A 13,011-nucleotide genomic window follows, 5' to 3' on the forward strand; every position below is an offset into this window, starting at 1 on the left:
ATGTTAAAAAACAGGTGAACTTAGCATTTAGCTACTAAAGAACAGATGAGATTTTCAGGAGCAAAGCAAGATAATGTGACTTTTGCTGATCAGAGGTAACAGTGCCCTCTGCAGGAACAAGTGGTAATTACAGGATCCTGGCGCACTGAATTCTGTTGGGCTCCAGATCATCTCATACATCATCTCAATACAAACCAGCAATTGTGCTCTTCACTCATGTCAAGTTAGCATAAGGCTAACCTTATCCATGTGACAACTCAGACCACTGCATGGTGGTAATTATTTTATTGCGTGACTCAAGTGACTCACCACTGCCACGCATTGCTATTGACTGTGTCCTTGGCGTCTTTGCTTTCACACTGGAACATTTGTTCACATTCTCACTAAAATAAAAAGTAATGGCCATAGACCAACAAATAGCATTGTTGGTCCGTAGCCAATAATATTTGCACCCAGGGTGAATAGCATATGTCACTATTTACTGCAAGGTGTGTATAGCATGACAGAGACAAATACCCAGGTGCCTGCAGCCAACAGTGCTATTTGCACCTGGGGTGGATAGCCAATGTGGCTATTTACACCTTGGTAGTTGCTCTCCCGATCCACTTCAATGAGTCACATGTGAGAAGTTCTGGCAGAAAAGTTTTCTAACATGTGGTTAATGTTGTGAAATGGTCTATTTTAACCCAAACCATGATCTTTTCCTAAACCCAACCAAGTAGTTTTGTTGCTAAGCCTAGCATTCCATATATGTATCTTATATCTATGCAAGCATATGCAAGAAACAGCATAGCTTCCAGGTGAGCATTGTGACAACAGGCAGCACTAATGACTTAAGTAATGTACGTCACCATGATTAGAAGGCTGCATTGGATATATTTTGGACTTGGTCGTGTGTAACATCATGATAAACCATATGTCATCTGTGCCAGCATCAAGCATAGTAGTTATGATGGGAGCAAAGGATGAAGTCAGGTGACATACTATAAAGAGTCAAAGGTGGATGGATGGTTCAACAAAACATTTTGATACAGGAATGACTGTTGCACAACCTTAACTGCGTCTTTGTTATTGCAACCATCACAGCAAAGGTCCTCTAACCTTAATAAATTAATTATTTTAACTCAAACCACAATCTTTCCCTAAACCTAACCAAACTGTGGCTGTTCAGTAAACTTAACCCCATATTTATAACTGTAACCATGACGATCAAGGCCCGGTACGCCTGATGTTGTATAAGGGGGCTATTTTGGGAGATAGTCCTGAGGGTCATATAAGTGGTTGAGGACAAACGGCCTGCATGATCATTCAAATTGGTTGACTTGTATCTGGATTCATAATCGTTTCTCCTCTTTTTGGTCATAAATTGCCAGCTGTAAGTTATCAAAAGTGTCTTGGCAGTGAAAGAGTGAGAGAATGGAAGTGGAGAAGAACACATTAGGAGACAGGAAACAACCTGAGAGAAGAGGGAGGTTGTACAGAGGTATTAGAGAGTTGGAGAAAGACAGGGGAAAAGGGGAGGGGGGAAAGGAGAGGCATAAGGATAAAGGGCAGACAGACTGTCAGGGCGGGGAAGATGAGAAAGAGAGGGAGAGACACTGTGACAAGAGAGACTCCGCAGATCAAGCTGGAGCTGTGCATATGTAATAACCTCATGATGGATGGCTAGCCTACAACCACATCAACTGCGTGTTACTTATGCATGTCATTAACTCGCTGCAAAGAGGGGAGTCAAACTGCAGAGCAAAGCATAAACACTTATGATGAATGATAGATGGACAGTCTGGCAGGTAAATAGGCAGTCAGGGAGACAGACACATAAATATGCTGGCAGATAGAGAACTGCTCAAATAATGAGGCAGATAAGAAAATGAAGTCAGACTAATAGATGCAAAGTTCCATAGATAAACAATTTACAAACAGGCAAAAAAAAAAAACAGGCGGACACTAAACATTAGGCCCTAAGGCACTCTGAGAAAACAGTTGATTTACAGCCAGAAAGAGAATCACTGTTTACATGAACCACAGTACCACAATTATAACAGGGGGATAATTAGGGTATTAATTCAGTTACATTTACACGAAGTGAAGTAAGGCTCTACAAAACCAGATGGATTAAAGCAATTATTGCTCATCCCTCCACTGCATACTGTAGCACCTTTTGTTTACCTTGCAGCATCTGATTTACTCCAGATTCCTTTAGGATACCATCTTTTTGTTTCCCCTACACACTAAAGCTAACACACCTAAGATGAATTGGATAAGAAAAGGAACATCAAGAGAAAATCTTTACTTAAATGTGATTCATAGTTCCAATAATCCTGTTTACATGGAATACATGAACATACTGCACTCAATGACAGAAGACAACATGCAAAGCTACTGTAAATGAAGCCAGGAAGACAAACATTTCCTACATTTGGTCAGATATGCAGGTTGGCAGGCCCACGATCAGGGGGGGTGAAAGGGTACAGATGACCCCAGCTCAAGCCCTCGTGGGAAGCCCATGCAAAGGTCGTGCGAAGGTCTACAGTTGACCCTTAAATGGGATCAAGTAGGAAGCTTTACTTACTGACTTCTATCACTGATAATACGTTTTATATGTGTTTACAGAGAAATATATAAATTACATTGCAGAAATATGTGATGAAAACACATTTCAACTTGTTTTTTGAGACCCCACATCCTGCTGTTATTGTGAAAATGGTGCAGTCGAAACATTTCGCCACTCAGATGTTGCTCTTTCTCTCTCTCTAACTGTGACGCTGAGTGTTTGCTCCCTCAAACCAGACGAATATGGAAAAATATTTTCAAAGACTCGTCCTCCGTAGGCAGAAAGTACCTAGAAAGCTAAGAAAACACACATGGGAAAGCTGAACAGTTTGACCAGTGTGTTTAGCTATGCAACTAATTTGTTTCGTATATTTCCAGGCTTCATCCTGTGCTGCTGTGGCACCTGAAGGAGCAAGAGAGGGTCAGGAAGAGAAGACCATGGCTAATGAAGAGAGAGCTGCAGGAGAGGAGGAGGAGGAGGAAAAGGAGGAGGAGGACAGTTGCCAATATGCTGCTGTGGGAGAGCCAGCAAGGACAGAAGCAACAGGTGAGATTGACAGCAAACACAAAGATAGAGCTGTATATATTATTCATGTGTCACAAAGCACCTAGCAAATAATGAAATATTTGCAGTGGAGCACCCTGTCTATAACCATGACTGTGTTGCCATTAGAGCTAGAGGTGGGTATGGGTGGTGGTGGTGCTTAAGTTGGTGTGGATGTTTACATTCAAGTGACAGAGACCTCTAGCACCCTGGAGAATTGTGACTGTTTTCCATTGAGAGTCAGAAAATCAAAATAGTCCAGAGTTTCATGGCAATCCATCCACTTTCTCAGATATTGCAGTCAGGACCGACACTGTCATCATGTAATTGGGGGTCAGTGGAAAATCTTGGTCATGAAAATAAATCAGTGTTTATTTGTTGGTAGCCTGGAAATGCTGCATCTAGTGTCACACATATTGTTAATCCAACCATCCACCCAGCCATCATATAACAATGTCAAGCTACTGCCACCCTTCCTACTTTGAGAGCACCATAATTAGTCCCTGGCTGCAAGGAGTCACATCAGGTAAAATGAGGAACGCTGTCACTTTTCTGGTCGTAGTGAGGCACACAACAACAAACGTACAGGCAAATTACACAGACGAGGATGGACAATTAAAGATACAAAGGATAAAGACAAGTAAAATAAATAAATGAATAAAACCGACAGGCAGAACCCTAGCTGACCTCTGCAAGGCCAGACAGTGTGAATAAAGTGTCTTTTAGTCATCACTAAGCTGACAGCTGTTTCAGGATTTGGAGTGGCTCTGTGTGTGTGAGAGAGAGTTTATGTCAGGGATACAGGTCTAAGTTGACATGCTTCACAGGACAAAGCCTGTTACTCAACACACACACACACACACACACACACACACAGGCACAGACACACACATTGTTTTCACTACACAGCCTGACTTCCTTCCGCAGACAGAAGCTGGATGTGTAACGTTTTTCACTTTCGAGCTGTGATCATATCATCGTCGTGAGGCAACATTGGGTCATTAACTCAGAGGAAAGACATTTTTATCAAGGGTGAAAAGTGAAAACTTTTTCCTCTTTTTTTTCAGAAAAATAAGTGGTTTTCCAATTGTGAATTTTATGATCTAGTGTAGCAAGGCAGCAGAGATCAGGCACAAACTCATAGTACTTGTTTTTGTCATGATTTGTCATTTTCTTTGTCTCTGTTTTGGTCAGATAATTGGGCCATTGCTGTAAAGTTTCTACACTTCACTTTCTCTTAAATTAAGTGCTGGAACTGTCACACATAGGTTGTTGTACTCTTTGTTGTGTTTGTTCATCCATGGTGGCTGGAATTGCCATCAGCTGGGTGGTGTTAAATAAGAGACAGAAAGCTACCAGACCAAATGTTTAAAACAAGTGTGAAATACACTGGGTTACTTTACGTTGTCAGCTGAAAGGAGAGGAAAAGCGTATATTTATTTGATGACTTTTGCATCCCTAAGTCCTCCAAATTTCACAACAAAACAAAAACAGAGAGCAGCATTTTGAGGGATCCAACTTTTTTTGTCACACGTCTCTGTTTTTGTTACTACATAACATTTTCTGTCCTTTACACAGGAAGCGTTGACGATTACAGCTTGTTGGGGAGTCAGGACAACGCGAGCAACCAAAGCATGATGAATATGCTAATGAATATTTCTGCATCAACAGTAAGTAACCTACAACTCAGAGTGTACATCATTAGTGAGGCAGCAATGTATTTCACCTCTGTTGTTTGCTTTCGTCTGGTTTTTTCACCAAAATGATCATTTTTAGCTCTGCTGCAAATCGCAATCAACAGCAAAATCAATGTGTTGGGTGCTATGAGAAAAACAAGCTGCAATGATTTCTCCTTTATGTAAAGATGTGTGTGTGTGTGTGTGTGTGTGTGTGTGTGTGTGTGTGTGTGTGTGTGTGTGTGTGTGTGTGTGTGTGTGTGTGTGTGTGTGGGGCTTTGTCATTACTTCTTGTCATTCTATCGTCGGTTTCAAAGCATTTTCGATTCCCTCTCGGTGACTCTCACATAACCACATGTAGAAACACTCTAGGATTCATATTAACTACACTTTGAAGGAGAAGTTCACTATCTGGTGTAAGCTTGTGGAATCAGCCTCATCCTCTCATCATTTTCATCCTTGATGTACCTATAAATCATAATGTCAAAAGGAATATGCAGCTCTGTACTTCGGCTCCCAGCCAAACTGATTTGCTGTTGTGATTCACTCGACAACTCGACAGCTTTAAGTGAAAGAAAAAAAAACCCCTCTGCACTTCAGATGGGTTCTTTCAGAAAATTGCAATCGCAGTTATCTTAGCAACAACAGGCACCAGCAGTGTTTCTGCCAAATATCTGTTGTATGCCACTAGCTTATATGGAAGAGAGGCCTGACAGGTACAGAGAATGAGAAGTGAAACATAAAAACAGTAACCGGAGAGGGAAGAGGCAGTATGAAAGGAAGCAGCTGAACCAAAAGGCCTAAAATCTATATCACAATAAACGTTTTAGAAAAACAAAAACGTCAGTGCATCATTTTTATTCTCTCATCTTGGCGCACTTGTGATGTGTTTGCCTGAATTAATCACAGCAAAAACAATTACAGATTCTGGACTTGACTGTGAGTTGATTGGAAACTATTAGTTAGATGCCATTGGTTGTTAAAGTTGTTTTCAGTTCAATTAAATGGGATTCAGACAGTTCATTTACTGAGAAATTACCTCTTATTTGGGTCTGTTAAGACCGACCACATTTTTGATCGCATCCATTTGTCCTTTAGTCTACTTTGATCCAGTCTTGGTGTCCTTGGGGTTGTTTTCTGATCATGTTTCTCTTTTATCAAAATTAATTTATGCACAATGGTATGTTAGGTTGGTATGGGTCCAGGTGCAAAGTTTTGGACCCATAAATATCCTTATTGTCCACTATTGACTTCAGCTATTGATCACCAGCTGATATGAAACCTGTTTTGCTGGCAGGTTTTATTGGCTGCACCTAACTACCTTATTTACATGATATCCAGTCTTTGCTATTACTATAAAGCTAAAAATTGCATTAACAGCTGTTACAAACCAGTCTAGAAGAAATGGTGCGAGTTACCAGCATCAAACGTCATTCCTTTACTTGCCAAGAGCTGTCTCCAGAGGTGGAAAGCAATGCCAATGTAAACTCTTGTCTCTATCAGATCTTTTCGTAAACTGAAGTTAGCATGCTAATCAGCTAGCCCCGGCCCATCTCGTCACTTTTTAATAATGACTCCCTATAGCCTCCAATCAGCCCTGAAAATGTAGCACTGCTCAGAGGACGTATTAACCTTGTGTCTTGTAAATGCAATGATGGCCAAAGATCTCGTTCAGCGACAATCACCATCAACCGCTCCCAGCTAGAAATAGCCCATTTAAACTCCACCTCCTCTTACTAGTGACCCCTGCACACTGCTTTGGCATGTTGATGAGATCTGCCATGCTTAAACTATGTAAACTATGTTTGGATAATCTGTGTTTGAGGGAGAGTTTAACAAAGGGTGTTAAACTATGGGAAAAGGTGTTTTTGTTCTAGGGGAGAAACACAAACTGACTAAGTTTGTGTGTGTCAGAGTGATCATCCTCTCATCTCCCATTGACTGCTATAGAGCTCCTTATTGACAACCTCAGCAAGGGTGTATTGATCAGTCTAATCTATAGAGTCCACTGATTAACACACGGTGAAAACAGGCTAAAACAACCTAACAATCATACAGTGATTAGCCCCACACACTAAAGCCTCAGTTAAAATTTGCTTATTACTGCAGGATTCTCAAACCTCAAAGAGACCAAAGTGGCATAGAAACAATCCTGGTCACCTCCTCCATTTCCAGCATATGAAGTCATTTTCTGTCCTGTTTTATACAGTGCATGAGAAATGGGTTGATCACTGGATGACATTGGTGATAGGTTTCACCTGTTGCTGTAAATCAGCTCATTTAATACTTTATTTTTTTCCCTTTTGAACAATGTCTGAATGGAAGAGCAGTGGTTTCATACTTGCAGAAAATAAACACAGAGTGGGAGAGGAGAGCAGTTTCTTTAGTGACAGCGTCCTTAATAAACCAGAATGCAGTGCAGCTTTGATGCTTTGTAAAGGGGGGACAAAGTCTTGTTATTTCTGATGCCTGTCCCCGAGGTCAGCTCTTTTGTTTGGGACTGTATTAAACACAGGGGCCTTAATTTTGCAGCATTGACCCGATGATGTAGCAGCTATTCATCACCAGCAGAGTGCATTGACATAAGCAGCTAATGAGGGCTTTTGCTAACGCTGAACGATGGAGACTTTTAATAAGGAAAACCGATGGATACGGATGGGGAGATGCGGGAGATGAGTGATTGTGCTGAGAGAGCAGAAGATCACCCAGTCATCAATTTCATTAAAAAACACAAGACTTGAGGGAAAAATAGTCCTGTAGCTCTTCTTTTACTTCCCTAATGATTTTTCTTTTCTATCCAACTATGTTCACTGCTGTTTTTGACAGCATATAAAAGAGAAAATGTGGTTTATGCAGAAGCAGCAAAGCATCTTAGTTTTCATGTGGAGGCCTGTTTCTATCTAGTCTGGTTTTGTCTGGCTCTGTCACTTCCACGTCATGCATTGATGAAATGTATACAAACTAGTTCCTTTAAGAAGCAGCTTGTGTAACATTTCTTTTTTTTTCCATTGTATGTCAGGATCTTGGTACAGGTAGTTGTTTTCTAATATAAATGTGTTACACTAAGCCACGTAGCCAAGAACTGTCCTGACCTGCCCCTCACCTCTATGACAGTTTTTTTTTTTTTTTTACTTTGACGTCGGGGGTCCCTCCTCTTCCGCTACATAGCCAAAATGGCAACCGTTGAAGATGAGAAGTGTCCATTGTTTTACACTCAATTTTTTCAACCATTTTGAGTGCACCATCCAGGTACTTGTGGTGCACTGCATGTTGCCCTTCGAATCATAAAAAGAATGACTTTCATAAGTTCAAACCTTACAATATGATCCTGACAAACCTGCTCTTTGATTTTTGAAACATCTTTCCTTTTTTATGAAACACTGTTCAACTTTGCCAGCATAGTTCATATTTACTGAGAACTATTTCATTTTTTGCACCTCTACACTGATTTACTTCTTGTATCGCTGAGTGATGAAATACTTACCAAACTGAGAGCAAAACTTTGGCAATTAACCTCTAACTGATCACTTTTTTTTTCTCTGTGATGCTGGAAATGAAATGCCTGAAACATAAATATAAAATGCTAATGAAAGCAACTCTATGCATCAGTAAATTTATACAGAGTGAAACTGTGAATTAAGGCGGGGAAAGTGCTGAGTTTTGTTACTGTTAACAAGCTCTGAGCTGTTCATAAGATGATCAACAACTAGTTTGTGTGTGATTTTTTTTGGTGATGTATCTGGAAATCATGCTGGTGCTTTTAATTGAGTTTGTGAAAACACACAGGCACTGTGGGAGTAAGACAAAAAGATTGTACGTGTTGCAGACAAAAGCTGCCAACAATTATAAAAGGTGTTGTATCCACCACGCTTACATGCCCTGCTCATGCCTTTGTATCTTGTCACTTTACTTGTGCCTTGATATCATCATTTTAGGTTGTTTTTGTTTTTTATTTTGAAAGCATATATGGATGATTTCTGTTGATCACTTTATATAAACCATGTTGACACTTGTCTACTGTCAGGACATGTGTATGAAATGCAGTCATTCCTGCTGTTTCACTGAACACCTGATGAGACGTCTTCTAGGAGAGACTGTGTTTGACAACATCTCTCACACATTAGTTTTCTTACAATTCTGACAATGGAAAATGAGAATTTTTTTTTTTTTTTACCAATAACAAGGTGCACATGATGTTTGGTGACAACTCCTGCAATTCTCAGTTATTAAAGACATGTAAAATGTTTCATACAGCATATACCAATGTGATGAGTCACTGTTGTGTGCGGGCCCATATGTGCACAATTCCACACCCCTTATGCTGTTGTTTTGTTCTCTCTCTTTCTTTCCTGTAGAAGTGGAGAACCTGAACTCAATTAATGACCTGACAGAAGACAAAAGGAGGGACCAGGGGAGCAGAGAGGCGCACACTCACTTGCCACACAGCCTGCACAATGCTCCGGGCGGGCTCCAGATCGCCCTTTGTTTCACAGCCTGGTCCAGATTGTTGGGTTTTTGTTTTAAGTTTTAGCTTGGAGATCACCGGTCGTCCAGTTACTGGTTTTTGTTTTGGTTTAGTTTTCTTTAGGCAGATTAGGGGGAGAGAGTGGCATGGCTGGGTTAGCAGCCTCCACCCTTTTTGCTTGTTTCTTTAGTACTCAGAGTATATTTTGTTTAAAATAAAGCTGGTTCTCCTTTCTTAGCAACTCCAAGCCTTGGTGTCCTTTATATGTCTGGTCTCCACTTCAGCCCGTGGTTTGTTGAAAGAGCCCGTACACAGTATGAACAATACAGGTAAAAGTAATAAAATGAATGATGGCTGAATACCATTTAGCTGCTTCAGTTTCAGGGTCTCACTGTAAGCCTTCCCACTCACTCAAGCCTCCTCTGATGAGATGAAGAACGGTGGCAGATGACAACATCAAGGTGTGTAGAAAAATACTCCATTCCCATCATGTTTTCCATCACTTGAGGTCACTTGAGATCTCATAATATTCTTCACATAATCAGTAATGAATGGAAAAACATTTATTCACACTTTCTTTTCAAGGTTTTTTGGTAGAAATTGTACTACATTTGGACGGAAGCTTGACTGTTGTGACCTACTGTTAATGTACTAACAACTGTGCTTTTCCTACTTTGACAAGTCAAAATGTCTGCTGTGACATAGACTTATTGGAAAAATGCTCCTACCCTGAAATATCCACATGAATATCCATTAGCAGTTTGCCCCCAGTTGTAGCTTCTCAACTTATAGCGTCTCACTTTCAAACGCCTAATATTTTAAAAACTTTTTGATGTAAAGGTAAAAAGACGACTGTTAAATTTAGAAAAAAAAAGAATTCAATTGAAAAGTACAGTTAAAGTATCAAAAGAAGTTAAAAAAAAAAACCATTTCAGGTTTAAAGGTTTTTGAAATGCATGCATTACCAAATGTGGGGGTTTTGTATGTTAAAAAAATGTTAACACATCTCTGAAACTATATCCTCCTATGCACACAAACACTTTAGCAATAAAGAGACAGACTTACACCACGTTCTCTCTGGCTCTCGGATACAAACGCAGATGTTATCAAAGGCTTGTGGCAGGGTTTGGAGACGGCCCATGAAGACAAACACATGGTGCTGTATTGGAGTGGAGAGGGGAGGGGAGGCTCACACAGAGCCTCGTAGCTGACAAGACCTCCCTGTTTAGGTACTGAGGGGACGGCTGAGAGGAGACAGAGGGAGGAAAATCTGAGGTGGTGGAGGGGATGACAAACACAGGCACAGCTTCACGGGAAAGCATGACCTCCTTAGGGAAAAAAAGAAGGGAGAGGGAATAGCAGAGATGGAAAAAGAAATGTCGAGAAGTAGGGGCAATAAAAAGGAAAGATTAGAGGAGGACAAATACACAGCTTCATAGTTGACAAGACCTCCCCCTGAGGCCCACTTGGGAAAGGAGATGTTTGGGGAACACAGGCAAACAGAGGAGAGAAAGTGTAACAAACATGCACCTACTGCTCAAGCTTGGATAGAGAAAAGAGGTTGAGATCCACTTATAGCTGGTAACTACCAATTTAGGTCTATTTTTGTTCCAATTGGCTTTTAAAATGTTATTTTATACCCTGTCAAACATGCAAATATGGAAAATCTTGAATGAACCAGTAAAAAACAAACAAAATGTCAATATCAAGATCCATCACCAAAAGGACTATATGAGCCATATTTCCTCTATCAGGTGATGTTTCTTAGATGGATATACTCCTTCCTGTCTCTCCTAAGCAAAAACAAAAACACAGTACATAAACTGAGTGACAGAGAGTTTACAGACTGTAAATCTGTCTCAAGGACAGTTTTTACCCTCTTGGTGTGGGTGTGTGTTTAAGAGGTCAGCTACAGCAACACTGAGTGAGTAATGTGGTGTATTAACTAAATTTACCGAGCTAGCACCTTGGCAAACAAATAAAAATGATGCATGGTGAGCTGCAGATGGATTACAGTAATGCATCCACACACAGGGCCAAGCACACTTTTAACTGGGTTGTTTGAGCGTGCACTCGCATATTAAAGCGAGCCCCAAATTTGTGCCACTGTGTTTTATTCACATTCCAGCTATTGCAAGAAAGAGTGAAGGCAAATTAAAAAGGCAGGTCATTTATTTAAGAGTTTGATTTAAAAGGACCAGCAGATGGTTTAGTCTTTGTGCTGTTGACTCCTGATCACTCGTCTCTTTTAATATGGATTACGGTAGAGATTTGGCTTTGGGCACGGAATTGCTTCAATGTTCAAACAATGACAGAGCTCAGCGTCCTAATCTGTATGCTAATGAGCATGTTTGATATTTCATCTTAAGTCTCCTTACTCGTTGCCTGCCCTGCTCTCTGCTGCCAACAGAAGCTATAAGACTGTGATCGGGACAACCGCAGAGCAGGAATGGCAGTGGAAAATCTTAATGTACGTGGCCTTAAAATCTCCAATACTGAATAAAAACTGTGTTTCATCCCCCGGGGGTTTTGTATTAACAATGGGAGCTTTTTCTGTAGAATCAGTTTCCAGACAATGGAGGTTGATGAAACTCAGACTTAGAGATGATGGGAGGCCAACATAATGGAAACCAATGAATGGGAAGACAGAAGAGAAGGAACAGTGAACAGACTTTATTGTAAAAAGAGATATACCCTCATTAGTAAACTATTACACACATACCTACACACATGTTCACTGTATGCAGATGCTTTATATAGTACGTAGATGTGTGAGGGCTTGTTTTGTTTTGGGTCTGTTGGCTTAATTTCTTTGAAATCCAGTGAAGATTTAATAGCAGCCAAAAGACATTATCAAAAAAATCAAAACAACAGATTTTTACAAAGATGTGTGAAACTTTTAAAGCGTAAAAAGGTAGCTAGTTTCATTCCCTCTGATTAGCACTTCTAAACAACTTGAGGTTTCAATCCAATAATTAGATTTTTGGTGGTGGCACTCTGCTTTTGTTTCCCTTTGTTCACAATTTGTGCTTTTTTGCAGGCGGCGTTAATATGAAGAAGAGAAACCAGGATCTGAGGATTCAGGAAACCATACTGTGTACTTGCATTCACAGAAGGAGGCGTGTGTGGGCCGACAGAGTGTAGGTGTTTATGCTTTATTGAACTGTGTATCTCAGATCAAAAAAATCCCTTCAATATAGAACCATTACAGGTGTATGCACACAGTGGAGGTGTGGTTTTTGATGCCAAAGTTGTAAGAGAAAACAGAGATAAGATAATAAAGTCTATGTGGTTTTGATGTACCTTGTCATCATATCTTTCAAAAGCAGTGTGAATCACATTAATCACATCTCAGAAATGATACCTGTGCAGTACTGGAGACATCATGACCAGGTGGGATCACATACAGTAATTGTGTCCAACTATGTTGATGATGTTGATGAGAGCCAACATTTTGCAGAATTTCATTCCAACCAAACACTACAGCAGCTGATTACACTGATTAGCACCTTCAACCAGAGAGGAGGATGTAATCACTGAAATCACCGGCTGCTGTGTTTGGTTGGAATTACATCCGGCCTGGTCTCGGGTCTCCCTGGCACATGAAACGACCCCACTGTGTTACAGATTTTTGCAAATTCACTCAAGCTCAGGGTATTTGGATGATACACTAAAGTCAAAACAGTGAAGGCAATCAAGATGGAGTCATGAGTACTCAAGAATCTGGGGTATAAAGATATTGTCACATTACACCTGCGTCCTTGGCTCCATTC

The 13,011-nt window shown here is 40.5% G+C and overlaps 1 long non-coding RNA gene across 1 annotated transcript; it reads left to right on the plus strand.

Moving 5' to 3' along the window:
• Positions 1 to 3,032: 3,032 nt before the first annotated feature.
• Positions 3,033 to 9,445, plus strand: LOC130186997 (uncharacterized). The gene is made up of 3 exons (XR_008830371.1): positions 3,033 to 3,100; positions 4,676 to 4,767; positions 9,129 to 9,445. It is a non-coding gene; the product is annotated as an uncharacterized LOC130186997 (long non-coding RNA).
• The last annotated feature ends 3,566 nt before the right edge of the window (positions 9,446 to 13,011 follow it).

The sequence above is a fragment of the Seriola aureovittata genome, chromosome 18 (genome assembly GCF_021018895.1).
Source record: "Seriola aureovittata isolate HTS-2021-v1 ecotype China chromosome 18, ASM2101889v1, whole genome shotgun sequence".
NCBI lineage: Eukaryota > Metazoa > Chordata > Actinopteri > Carangiformes > Carangidae > Seriola > Seriola aureovittata.